At 36.9% G+C, this 13,621-nt stretch overlaps 1 pseudogene; it reads right to left on the bottom strand.

Moving 5' to 3' along the window:
• Positions 1-9,439: 9,439 nt before the first annotated feature.
• On the bottom strand, positions 9,440-10,691 carry LOC136827919 (rhodopsin-like; annotated as a pseudogene).
• Between the last annotated feature and the right edge of the window lie 2,930 nt (positions 10,692-13,621).

The raw sequence follows: 13,621 nt of genomic DNA on the forward strand, positions 1-13,621 counted from the left end.
ACAGACATCTGTCGGAAGAATCAAACATGATAGAAAACTCCCAAAAACATATGAAATGCAAAACACAATAATGGAAAGTGTAAAATGCATAGCCAAGATATGGCAAACGTAACATGACAAAACAATAATATGAAAGAGGTATGAATATTCATATTAAATCTCCCACACCAGTTCAAAAGTTCATAATGATTATAAAATCATGGTAAAAAAATCACAAGTTCAATTTCCTCCCATAAAAACAGAGATTTCAAACTCTACCTTATCTGCCGTTCAAAGCCTGGATCCTCTCCAAAGCTACGTCTAGACAACTGCAGGTCTATCACGTTAATGAACGATCAAACTCACTTTTAGGGCAGATTTTGGCGTAATCTAGATCAAATTAACGCACGTACTCACGAATATACATAACACTTCGGAAGATCACCTGACTGACAATATTGCTGAGGAATCAAACTATTTGTTGAACACAAAGATTTTACCTCGAGTCTCTCGACCTACTTCCATCTGACTCCATAAATTCTTTCATCACATCTTAAAGCATTGAAGCTATGAAATGCATATATGTGTCCTTTAAAACTTTAGCAGCCATCTTTTCTGAAATAGAGCTCACCACCACATAAGAGCGTCTCGCTCTCCTTAACGGCAAACTAAAACAAAAGCATATGTATAAAACATAACAGAATAGAGCTATGCTCAATTAGCAATGTCTACTGCACTGCAGCTTTAAGGACTGCTCTCATGACGCACTTCCAAAGTCACTGGGGTTGAGTTCTTAGAGCCTTTACATGTAATCTTACAAACACGAATAAGCTTTACTACCCCCACAACAAGAATTATCAGTAAAATAGCTATTAAGACAATTAAAATTGTCGGCATAATATATTCCTGATACTGGAACATCACGGAATCGTCAATGTCTTCCAACGGTGGAACCGTCATTGGCACCTTGGTTGTAGGTACCTCCACTGCAAATGCTCGTTCTGCGTATGACGCATAATTATCTTCTCGGAACTGTTGAATACAGCACGGCTAAGTACGAAAATTCCGTAGACAGGATTCTGCAGGATGAATCAAACAGTTTGGATCCTCGAGAACGAATGATGTCGACTTGTTGCTCTGGCACATCATTGTAACTGCATACTCCTTGTAAAAACACAGCAGGAAGAGTACTGGTGGACTCAATGTGGTAATCTCGCAGGAACTGTCTAAAGTCACATTCTGTCGGAGTCTGTCTATGAACTAATGATAACTCACAACCACCCACAGACACAACTCGCAACTGGAAAATACCACTGTCGCACACATACTTCTCTCTAACCAAAGCACAACTTGTCTTATAATCAACTCCCGAACCTCGACATCGATCTCCCAAAATGAACATGGTCTCTAATCTATCCCATGTCACTACTGAGTCTCCCAAAAAACACTCGAAAAAGGTCTAATAACAAAAAGGTTTCATGTTACTGAACCAAACCAAAACTACTAATGCAAAAACCAAACACTCACAATGTGAACTAATTCCAAGTTTGTATCTCAGAATAATCAGTCAACTCACCACTAAACACAACAACTCTACGGAACTCACTCACAAAAAAAAATTCTATCCAAACACTAAAAGGTATCATATCTCGTAAAAGACATGAAAGTTCTACTCTGGTTAGCAAATATTTCGCAACACCTAACTAACTCTCAACAAAATAGCAATTGACGTAATGGCAATCGCTCCCATGATCATAACAATTACAATTACTCACAATACAGCTCCCTTTATTTAAAAAAAAGAAACTGAAAAAAAAATCCAAACACTCAAACACGATCTCCCAACCCGGAAAAAAAGGATCAGACTTGTTCGGTCCGATATACTAAGTATCTCCCAAAAAAAAAATCCTAAACAACAAAGATATTGCGTCAGATGACGAAATACATCATAACACAACAACACACTAACACACGAGTCAAATCTCGTATGAAACCAGCCCATGTCTCAACTTCTAAAATCATTCGAAAGCAAATGACTAAGAACTTCAACATCTAAAATGAACAAGAGACAAAAAAAAATAAAAAAATATCATATATATACAAATATTAACCCATCTATCCCTCTAACTATATACAAACGTTCCATTACATCCCAACTTTCTTTAACTTCGAAATATGGGTCAATTTCGTCACTCCAGTGTTTACATCTTTAACTACAAATCTATTCCCTCTTTTGATCTCTACAATCTCAAAAGGTCCGTGGAACTTCGGACTTAATTTATAATTCAGATCATTCCGAACATTCACTTTAACAAACACTCTATCACCCATCGAAAAAGCCACTCCCCTCGATTTCGCGTTACTTTTCTCTACCATTGCACGCGAACTAAGTTCAAGTTCTTTACTGATACGTGCAAATCTTTCTCTCGCTGTATTTATCAATGAAGTGACCGTAACATCACCCTGAACACACTCTGGTAACAAATCAAAAGGTCCTTTCAACTTGTATCCATACAAAGCTTCTGCTGGAGATATCTTAATTGTGTCATTCATCATAGTATTGATACTATATCGCACTTCATCCAAAGATCTGTCCCAATGTGTATCGGAACCTCCCACCGTCATGCGCAAAGCTTCGATTACTTTCCGATTCGCCCTCTCACACAACCCATTCGCTTCAGGTCTATACGGGATTATAGATACTTTCTTTATCCCCAACAAATTAGCAAGACCGTCTAAAGTCTTATTAATAAACTCCCTACCATTGTCTGTGATCAGACATTCAGGAACACCATATCGACAAATTATCCCCTTAAAAACGCTATAGCAACTTCCTCAGCTGATTTGTATTTCAGTGGGAAAATCTCGACAAAGCGAGTCAACTCATCAACAACTACTAATAAATGTCTATAACCATAAGCGGACTCTGAGAAGTTACCCAGAATATCCATATGCACTCTCTGAAACGGCCTATGTGGTATGGGATATGAACCCAAACGACACGACACTGTCGTCGCGCTGGCTTATTCGCATTGCAAATAGCGCACTTCTTCACAAAGGCTTCTACTGCGGAAAACATATTTTTCCAAAAGAACTTTGACCTGACGTTTTCATACGTCTTGTCTACACCCAAATGAGGAGAACCAAATTTACAATGTACAATGTCTAGAACTTGTGGTACTAGACTCTCTGGCACGATGATTTGTGTAATCTCACCCATGCTTCAGTACTTCGCAAGTTATACTTAACTTTTCTCACCAATAAATTATTCTCCAACTCTAGACCAGAAAAAGGCAACTTATACCCTTTCTTCGGTGAAACTCCCTTAAGAAATGCCTTAGCATCTGACAACAATTTATCTTCATCTTGCTTTTGTTCCAGCAAGCCTATGTCCCAAGTGACATTTTCACCCGTAATATAACACACTGCGTTACTCTCACTATCACGAATAACAATCTCTCCCGAGACTGCCGACTCACTATTTCTCCCGAAGTATGCACTGTAGGAACGTGTATGTCCTCTACATGCGATCTCTCAGAACTACTAATATCAGAGACATTAGACACCAAATATTTACTCTCTTCTCCCACACAGGATTCGGTGTGTATTTCCTCATCCTCGACCGGAAAATATCTGCTCAATGCATCTGCAACTACATTATGCTTACCTTCAATGTATTTGAGGTTTGCATCAAAATCTCTCAATGTTAGGAACCAACGTGCTCTCTTGGGCGACAAATTTGGCTTATTAAAAGCTCTAACAACGGTTGATGATCTGTAAAAATCTCAACTTTATTTCCCAACAACAACATCTTAAAATGAACAAGGCTAGAGACGACTGCGAAAGCCTCCTTGTCCACAACTGACATCAGCCTTTCGTTACTACCACGTGTTTTGAACTTTCTGCTATAAAAAGCAATTGGGTGTAATTTCCCCTCAAATTTCTGCATCAAACACGCACCTATACCTTCCTGACTCGCGTCAGTCACTAAGGTGAACGGTTGACTAAAATCTGGAAACTTCAAAACTGGTGGGTTCACCAAAGCGTTCTTAAGCTTCTCAAAAGCTAATTGTTGACTATCACCCCAAACAAACTTAACGTCTTCTCGTAACAAATCTGTCAATGGAGACGCTATTGTAGAAAAATTCCGCACAAAACGGCGAAAGAAACCCGACATACCTAGGAACGAACGAATCTGTTTCCTGGTTTTGGGAACTGGAAAATTCACAATGGCTTTAACTTTCTCATCATTCACTCTAACTCCCTCTTTAGAGATAACATGTCCTAAATAGACAATTTTTCTCTTCAGAAACTCACATTTGGCCAATTTGACTTTTAACCCAGCGAACCGTAATCGCTTGAGGACTTCTTTAACACCTTTAGATGTTCTTCAATTGTATCTGTGCATATGAGAATGTCATCCATGTACACAAACACCGACTTTCCTAACAAGCCATGAAGTACTGTGTTAACCAGTCTAGTAAATGTTATTGGGACCCTTGTAATCCAAAAAGGCATCCTATTAAACTCGTAATGTCCCTTTGGTACCGAAAATGCTGTATATTTACGGCTTCTCTCACAAAGGGGAACCTGTAAAAACCCTTGCATAAGATCTATAGATGAATATATATTCTTGCCACCGATTTCAACAAACAAATCAGGCAAACAAGCTACCGGATATCTATCTGGGCATGTTTTTTCATTCAATTTACGAAAATCTACACAAACTCTGATACTACCGTCTTTCTTAGGAACTGCAAGCAAAGGAAAATTAAACGGAGAATTGGACGGTCTAATAATGCCTTCCGACTCCCACTTCTGAACTTCTTTTTTCTACTTCTTCCTGATCTTAAAAGGAATTCGATATGCTGGAATATATATGGGATTTGTACCCTTTTCTAGGCGGATTGAATGTTCTAAAACATCTGTAACTCCTAATTTATCTCCCTTCAAAGCAATGATATCTAGATATTCTTTCAACACTTTCTCTACTTTATCTGAATATTCAGGATAATCAACTTTAGCCAAATGTTCATGTAGAACCTGACTTCGGAACTGTTGCTCCTCGTTAGGAAACATATTCCCGTCTCCACAAAAACTCACTAATTTATGCTCTTCATTAAACTCTTCAAAATCAATTACATAAGTACCCTTGTGATATTTTTCACTGAGTCTTGATAGCTAACTAATTCTACTGAAGTCACGCCTGCGACTGAAATTTCATTCACTGACACCGTACTCACAACGTTTTTGAATTTCTCGGTTCCCTCAACAACGCACACTTGAGAAGGAAAATTTTTCTCTTTCAGCGACACTTTAACCAATGTAGGAACTCGCGGTTGCAATTCAATATCTTCCAACAAAAATCCTTTGAAAGATCTCTGCGGAATATCTTCACTCTCTAATGACTGTGTTACACATGTCTCAGACTGTGTCTTAGGTTTCTCACAAGTTTTTTTCCTGTGTATATATGGAACAAAACAACCCGACTCACCTATTGTAATCCCCTGAACTCCCGTAAGAATGTTGATGTTATGTCGCATACAAGAAGGGTGTCCTAGCAAAACCATTTCACCTAAGGCTAATCCTTCTATGACCAAAAATGATTCTACTATTGTCTTTCCACCGATACAAAGCGTAAGAAATGACGAACCTAAAATATTCAGTTTCCTCGCTTGTACATCACACACTGTCTCACTAGAAGGGACTAATTTGCACTCTGGAAACCTCGAGTGAAAAAGGTCAGCATTTACTAAGTTAACTGAGCTACCAGAATCAATGAAAATAGAAATTTCATTGCCATTAGAGAATCCACGTACAATCGGCCTAGGTTCTAGTGACTCTAAGACCTGATTAGTCATTATCCTGTGTCTGTTTTCGAACTTATCTTGTGAAAATTCTGCTGTTCCTTTGTGTATCTAGAACTTGCATCATGTGGAATTCTCCTGTCATATCTAGAAAAACCTCCCCGGGACTTCCTGAATAATCTCTACTCTTTTTGTGGCTGGGCAAAATCTCCATCCATGATCTGAAGATTTGCAAACTGAACAATATCTCACTCTGCAATTTGATTTACTATGGCCTATTTTATCACAATTAAAACAACGTATCGTTGTGACTGATCTCTCTGGAATTTTCTTCGATTCTACTCGTGCACATGTCTTCGCTGTTGCATCATTTCCCGAATGCGAGCGACTATCATTATTCTGTGGTTTGGAAACCGCAGCTGACATCTTTGCACCTCCTGTACAAAACTACTGTCCAGTGTCGGGCATTTTGCTAGATTTTTGTTAATCTGTGCAAACAAAAAGGATTCGTCTGTATCCTGATCAATTTTCTTATCAAAACTATCTACAATTACATCTGGGACTGACGTTAAAAGGCAAGCAAAGTGTAACAATCTTTCAAAATTATCTAAGGAGATATTATTTCCAGTTACCCATGGAGAACCTGTTATAGATTTCTTTAACTCAACTACTGCATCAAATAAATTCGCACTGTATGTGACTAGTGAATCATTGCCCTTCTTTATTTTGAGAAACTCTCGCAAATTCCGAACTGCGCATTCACGTTGAACTCCGCCATAAGTAGCTCGTAGAAATTTCTGCAGTTCATTCCAAGTTTTACACCTTCTGAACCCGAAACTGCGTGCTCGTTTCCCAATATCTCCTTTATCTAAATCCAGAAATGATTTAGCCTCTGTTAAAGCTTCAGCGCCATTCGTAATTTTCTTGGAATTCAGATAATTGTTCACTGACTCAATGAAAGTTTCTATATTTTGGGTTGGCTTTCCATCAACTAACCCCTTTAAAATTTGTAATTCCCGCGCAAATGTTCGTCACTTTATGCACCACAATTGATTGGGATGTGCTTGCTGCATCGTCCGGCATTTTGTGAGTAATCACACGCCCTGAGCGTAACAACATAAAAAGAGAAACCAAAAAGAACACTAGAGAAAGGCACAAGTTACCCCCTCTAAAAGAAGAACAGAAAACGGCGTTCTGCGCAACTTACGAGAATGGGGTACTTACCAATTTTGAAACAGAAAACGAAGTACCTATCTCTCAACAGAGCTGTGTGCAGCCTGTGACGTCACCCACTCGACGGCGAAGCAAAAAAAAACACCCAGCGCGTTTCTAGTTGAATCATCACTTTGCGTAATTAACTCACAATCGCCACTATTCACACTTATTTGGGTATTTTGTTAACCCCAAAATTGCTCTAGAGATCATCCAGATCTATTTCACAACTCCCACTCCCAGTACTCGAATAGAAACGGAAAAAAAAGGAAAGGTTCCCCGTGTTTCACACAGTAATCACGACCTACTATGAACTCATTCAACACTGACCCGTCGCCTTAGCTCTTAGGTGAAGTCGCCTATGCCTTGGGCATCAACGTTACCAATTAGTCTATTAGCAATCTCCTTCTTTCGCCATCACTAAAGACGTTAAAATCATGCTGCCACCAATTTTTCTGTAACCCGCTGGACAGAATTAACACCCTTTGAATTGTACAGACACCGCTCCAACGATCTTTAATCTGAAACGGAGGCAGAATTAACGTTTTTTGAAAGTGTACGGCAACACTTAACTATTTTCTTCTCCTCTTTCTCTCCTCTCTCTCTCTTTCTCTCTCTCTCTCTCTCTCTCTCTCTCTCTCTCACCGTGTATCACCTCTCTCTCTCTCTCTCTGTATCGCCTCTCTCTCTCTCTCTCATCGTTTTCCAAGTTCACCCACCCGAATCGCACTCATTCTCACCAAAACAATTAAATGGACCATTTAAAGAAACGCAATAGTTTCTACAAAAATAGGTTTATTATTCAAATAACCCAACAAGAAATGAATAAAACAAAGCAAAAGATTAAAATGCATAATAAATGAAATATCGAGTTAGATAACTAAACTCTGAACTGCAAAACACTTCTGATTAAAGAAGTCTCACTATGGCTAATAGCCTGAAAATATCCAAACTCACACATACTCCCAAATCAATAATTAGTCATGTCAAAACCAGTCTACCACATGTTATTCAAACCAGTCCACACTGTCCACCGATATCTGTCCACAGACATCTGTCGGAAGAATCAAACATGATAGAAAACTCCCAAAAATATATGAAATGCAAAACACAATAATGGAAAGTGTAAAATGCATAGCCAAGATATGGCAAACGTAACATGACAAAACAATAATATGAAAGAGGTATGAATATTCATATTAAATCTCCCACACCAGTTCAAAAGTTCATAATGATTATAAAATCATGGTAAAAAATCACAAGTTCAATTTCCTCCCCATAAAAACAGAGATTTCAAACTCTACCTTATCTGCCGTTCAAAGCCTGGATCCTCTCCAAAGCTACGTCTAGACAACTGCAGGTCTGTCACGTTAATGAACGATCAAACTCACTTTTTAGGGCAGATTTTGGCGTAATCTAGATCAAATTAACGCACGTACTCACGAATATACATAACACTTCGGAAGATCACCTGACTGACAATATTGCTGAGGAATCAAACTATTTGTTGAACACAAAGATTTTACCTCGAGTCTCTCGACCTACTTCCATCTGACTCCATAAATTCTTTCATCACATCTTAAAGCATTGAAGCTATGAAATGCATATATGTGTCCTTTAAAACTTTAGCGGCCATCTTTTCTGAAATATATATATATATATATATATATATATATATATATGTATGTATATATATATATATATATATATATATATGTGTGTGTGTGTGTGTGTGTGTGTGTGTGTGTATGTATATATATATATATATAAGGTATTTTGTTATATGGTTTCTGTAGCACTGAATTTATGCAATAAATAAACTTTTCCGAATGAGTTATTTATTTGAAGAAAGTAATACTATGAGGTATCTGTATTATATCAGCTTGTGATTAGTAATATTTGAAGTCAAAGGAACATGTGAAAAACATGTTTACAAGAAGGGAAGCAGCAAGTGTACATGTTTCGAGTGGGGTGTGGTACAAATTTCGGATATAACATCTGGAAAAAGTGCGGGCAACTTTATGATACTCTCAGGTATTTATCAAATCATTGCTTTTAAGCTTATGTTGTATTTATTTAAAGTATATTTAAGTCACCAGAGCTCATACATTTTTCTCTTAGCTTTGTAGAAATAAGAGTAATAACTATGCTTTCAATGGCAATACAAGAAAATAATTTTTCTGTTATGCTCTGTCATGAACCACTTCTCCAACTTGTGCGTGACGTCTCTTTCCATATAACATCTTATAACTATTTTTTTATATTTATAATGTGTGAGTATAAATAATTGCATATGCTTATTTACTGTATATCCAAGCTCGTTTATATTTAATCAAACAAAATAATAAACAATATTACTTCGTTGCAGTTATGTGTATTGTGAAAAATACAAATACAAGAAGATAAATCTTATAAATGAAAGGTTCTAATAAAAGAATATAATAATGCAAAGGATTTATTCAGAGGAATTATTTGAGAAAGTTCAGAAAAATATTTCGAAGGATAAGTTAGGTCTCGTCAAGTTCTGTTTACAGTCTGCCACATTCCATAAAGTATTTAGCACTTCTCATTGGGTTCAGTGGTTGATGCATTCTCAGACACAGCTGAGTCCTCATCCCTCTCAGTCTGGCAAGAAAGGCATGGCAGTTTCTTCTCCATAGCAGCTCGGTACTTGGGATGACTGATGGCATAAACGATGGGGTTGTACACAGCATTGGCCTTGGCGAAAAAAAAGAACCCCAGATGGTGAAGAGAGGGGTGATGAAAGGCTTGTGATTCATGCCTACCATATTGATGACAAAGTAAGGAGTCCATGCCATGAACCACAGTGAAACAGTCATGAGAGCAACTTTAGCAAGGCGGCATTCATTAGATGTCTTTCTGGCTTCTGGGTCATTTCTCAGGGACTTCACTCCCATCTTCTTGGCCTGTTCACGCATCTGTTTCTCGTGAGTAGCAACAGCCTTCAAGATGAATGTGTAACAATAAATGATGATGAAGAGTGGAAGGACATAGCAATCAAGAGCATAGAAATACAGGTAAAGGTGGCCCGTCAGATCATCACTGAGGTAGTCGGTACCACAGGCAGTCATGTTGCCTTCAGGGACATATCTGTTGATTCCAAACAATGGAAGAGCGCACCAAATGATAGTTTGAGTCCAAGCAAACAAAATTCTCATCAAAGCACCATTAGTTGTTAAAGGCTTTGCTGCAATACCCTTCACAATGACGTTGTAACGATCGAGAGTAATGAAAACCATGGACCAAATAGAAGCGCATCCACAGACAGAACCTACGGCAGCGTAGATTTCGCAGAAGAAACCGCTGAAGGCCCACATCTGATAGTAACAGTTCACCAAAGTTGGGGCAACATGAATGACATCATGATGAAATCTGAGAAGGCCAGACTTACAACAAACATATTTGATGGGGTCCTGAGAGACTTGGTGTTCATGAAGACCCAGATAACAACAAAGTTACCACAAACAGAAAGCATTCCCATTACAAACATCCAGAAACCAACTAAGCTATACCAAAGTGGGTTCATGGGAGGGTACTGGTACCAGTGTTCGTGGATGTAACTTAGAAGCTCTCTTTGGGAACCCTGTCGACAACAGTGTAGTTACCGTATGGGTTCGTAGAGGAAAGGAGGTCACTGCCACCCATGTTAGAAGGATCTTCCCAGTAACCCATCTGCAAGAAACCAAGAGTGCAAAGTTCCAGTGATGCTGAGGTTTATTGGTTACTACTTCTGATACAGCTTTATAATCTATCGTGGAAAAAAAATGTCATGTTCTTTGTTGTTAGCATTGATATTCATCTACATATATTTTTAATGACCACCCCTAAATATTTTCCTAATTTTGAATGGTAACGAGCATATTATCTGCTATTAATATTGATAAAAAAAAAATAAGTTAGACCTGTGATTGCCTCAGTCTTTTAAGGAATATCTTAATATCTTCCTAGAAACCAAACGACTGGTTGTAGAAATTAATGGAATTCTCGCTTGTGTCAGTCATTCAAGGATTAGGAAAAGTGTAGAGTGATTGGATTGTTTTTCACCAATATCAGGCAAATTATTTTGAAAACTTCAGATTACCAAGCAGGTCTTCAGTGGTCTTCATTCAGTTAGCTTAAATATTATTTATCAACTAGTTTTAGTTTTATGATATTTCTGAAATTTACTCTTCACTGTTTTACATGTTCATTTCCCAAATGCGTTTCACTATTGTATAAAAATGTAATTCAAATCTTTGGTAGAAATATAAAAAACATGAGGTCAACATTTTTCAATTTATATTTATGAATTACGAGTGACTAATCCTAAGACGCAAGGGAACATGGTTAAACTAAGTAATTTTTCAACTTCTTAACGAATACACTTTGAAGTTAAAAGTGACGCGAGTGAAATAATACAGAAGTCAGAATATGATATACAATATTTGAGTAATAATAATAATAATAATAATAATAATAATAATTTCTATACTTGAGGTACCTTCGTTGAGGAAGTTTTTCGAGACGATAGACAAAGCAGCAGCCGTCAGGAACAGATGTCCGGGATTCCGTTCCTCGCGCTGCCGAAGCTGGAATGCCTCTCTCCGCCAAGGAAGCACTTTATATACCTCACTTGCATGGTTGGCTGACTCAACTATAGAGTTAATTGTATTTGAGGATCAGCGACGGTAAGTACGTTTACCTACAAGTTTAATGAAAATGTTTAAGCCTTCTTTTACAAATAGAAATTGGAATCCATAAGTCCTTTTAAACTCACTGAAGCAACATAAATAGACATGGTTTTTATCAGTTGAGGATAATCGTCAATCTCTGTAAAAATGAATTGTTAAAAGAATATATATATGTATATAGATATATATATATATATATATATATATATATATATATATATATATATATATATATATATAAATATATATTATATATATATATATATATATACATATATATATATATATATATATATATATATATATATATATATATATATATATATATATATATATATATATATATATATATATATATATATATATATATATATATATATATATATATATATATATATATATATATATATATATATATATATATATATATATATATATATATATATATATATATATATATATATATATATATATATATACAGTATATATATATATATATATATATATATATATATATATATATATATATATATATATATATATTACTAAAAGGACTTCATTCAAACTGGATGGTATCTAATGGAGTATTTATTCAGAAAAATTTGCAAGTTTGGATGTAACTTCCTGTTCACTAACGTACCAGTCAAGACAACGATGGAAATAATAAGAAAGAATATGGAGGAGGGGGTTTATACATCCTACATAGATCAAGACGTTTTAATAAAACTGCTAACAGCGGCGCTAAGCGTTAATGTTTTTAAGCAAGGGCGAAAACCATTATATACAAAAAAATGGCGTGGCCATGGGTTCAAGTCTTTCACCAATTCTAGCTAATATCTTTATGGAATGGTTTGAAAAGGAAGAGGTGGGCAAAGTAAATAAAGGGAACTTAAATATCGTAAAATGGGTAAGATACATGGATGGCATCTTGATTATTTACAAGGGAGAAAGGGAAGATATACAAAAGTTCCTAGGAAACATAAATAAACTAAATGAACAAATCAAGTTCACAATAGAAGAAGAGAAGAAGGGAGAAATTCCTTTATTGGATGTCCTGGTTAAGAGGGAAGGGGAAAATTTATAATTCAAGGTATATAGGAAGAAGTCACACACAATTCATACATACATAGGTTCTCCAGTCATAGGAAAGAAATAAAAATAGGAGTAATGACAGGGTTGGCCATCAGGGCTTATAGGATTTTCAGTCCCGAATTTTTAGACGAAGAGCTGGATTACCTGAGGGAGAGTTTTAGGAGATTAGGCTACCCTAAGTATTGGTGGGAGTGGGCACACATCAAAGCAAGGAAAAACTATTTTGGGGAGAGGCAAAGGATAGAAAAGGAACATTTGGTAGGGAAGAAAATAATTACAGTCCCGGACAACAACTCTATTGCACCCATCAACAGAAAGCTAGATAATTTCAAATTGATAGGCAGCTACAAAAACACCATTAGGAATAAAATAGAAACAAAAAGTCGGTAGAGGGGGAAAAGATTAGAGGGGGGTTATATATGGCAGCATGTCTAGACTGTGAAGAAGGGTACTATGGCGAAACTGACAAATCATGCAAAGAGCAAAGCAAACAACATCTGCAGAACATAAGGCATTATAATCAGAAGTCGGCAGTTGCCAAACACTGTTGGGAAAATGATCATAATATAGACTGGGAAAATATGAGTTTTCTGTACAGGAACACCAACAAAACGGCTAGACTGGTTGTAGAGAACGCCTTCATAACTTGCGGCAACAATACAATGGCAGGGAGCACCTGAAACGGCTTTGAAGAGAGCATATCTAGAAAAATCGTATACTCCACAGTACCAAGGAAACGAAGGAAAAATGCAAGAGAACGCACGGAAAACGGACGCCTGAAAGAAGGGAGCAAAGAAAGACCAAGATCACGTGCGGGTGGGGATCACACAGGAGGAGCTA

This window comes from Macrobrachium rosenbergii, chromosome 42 (genome assembly GCF_040412425.1).
Source record: "Macrobrachium rosenbergii isolate ZJJX-2024 chromosome 42, ASM4041242v1, whole genome shotgun sequence".
Lineage (NCBI taxonomy): Eukaryota > Metazoa > Arthropoda > Malacostraca > Decapoda > Palaemonidae > Macrobrachium > Macrobrachium rosenbergii.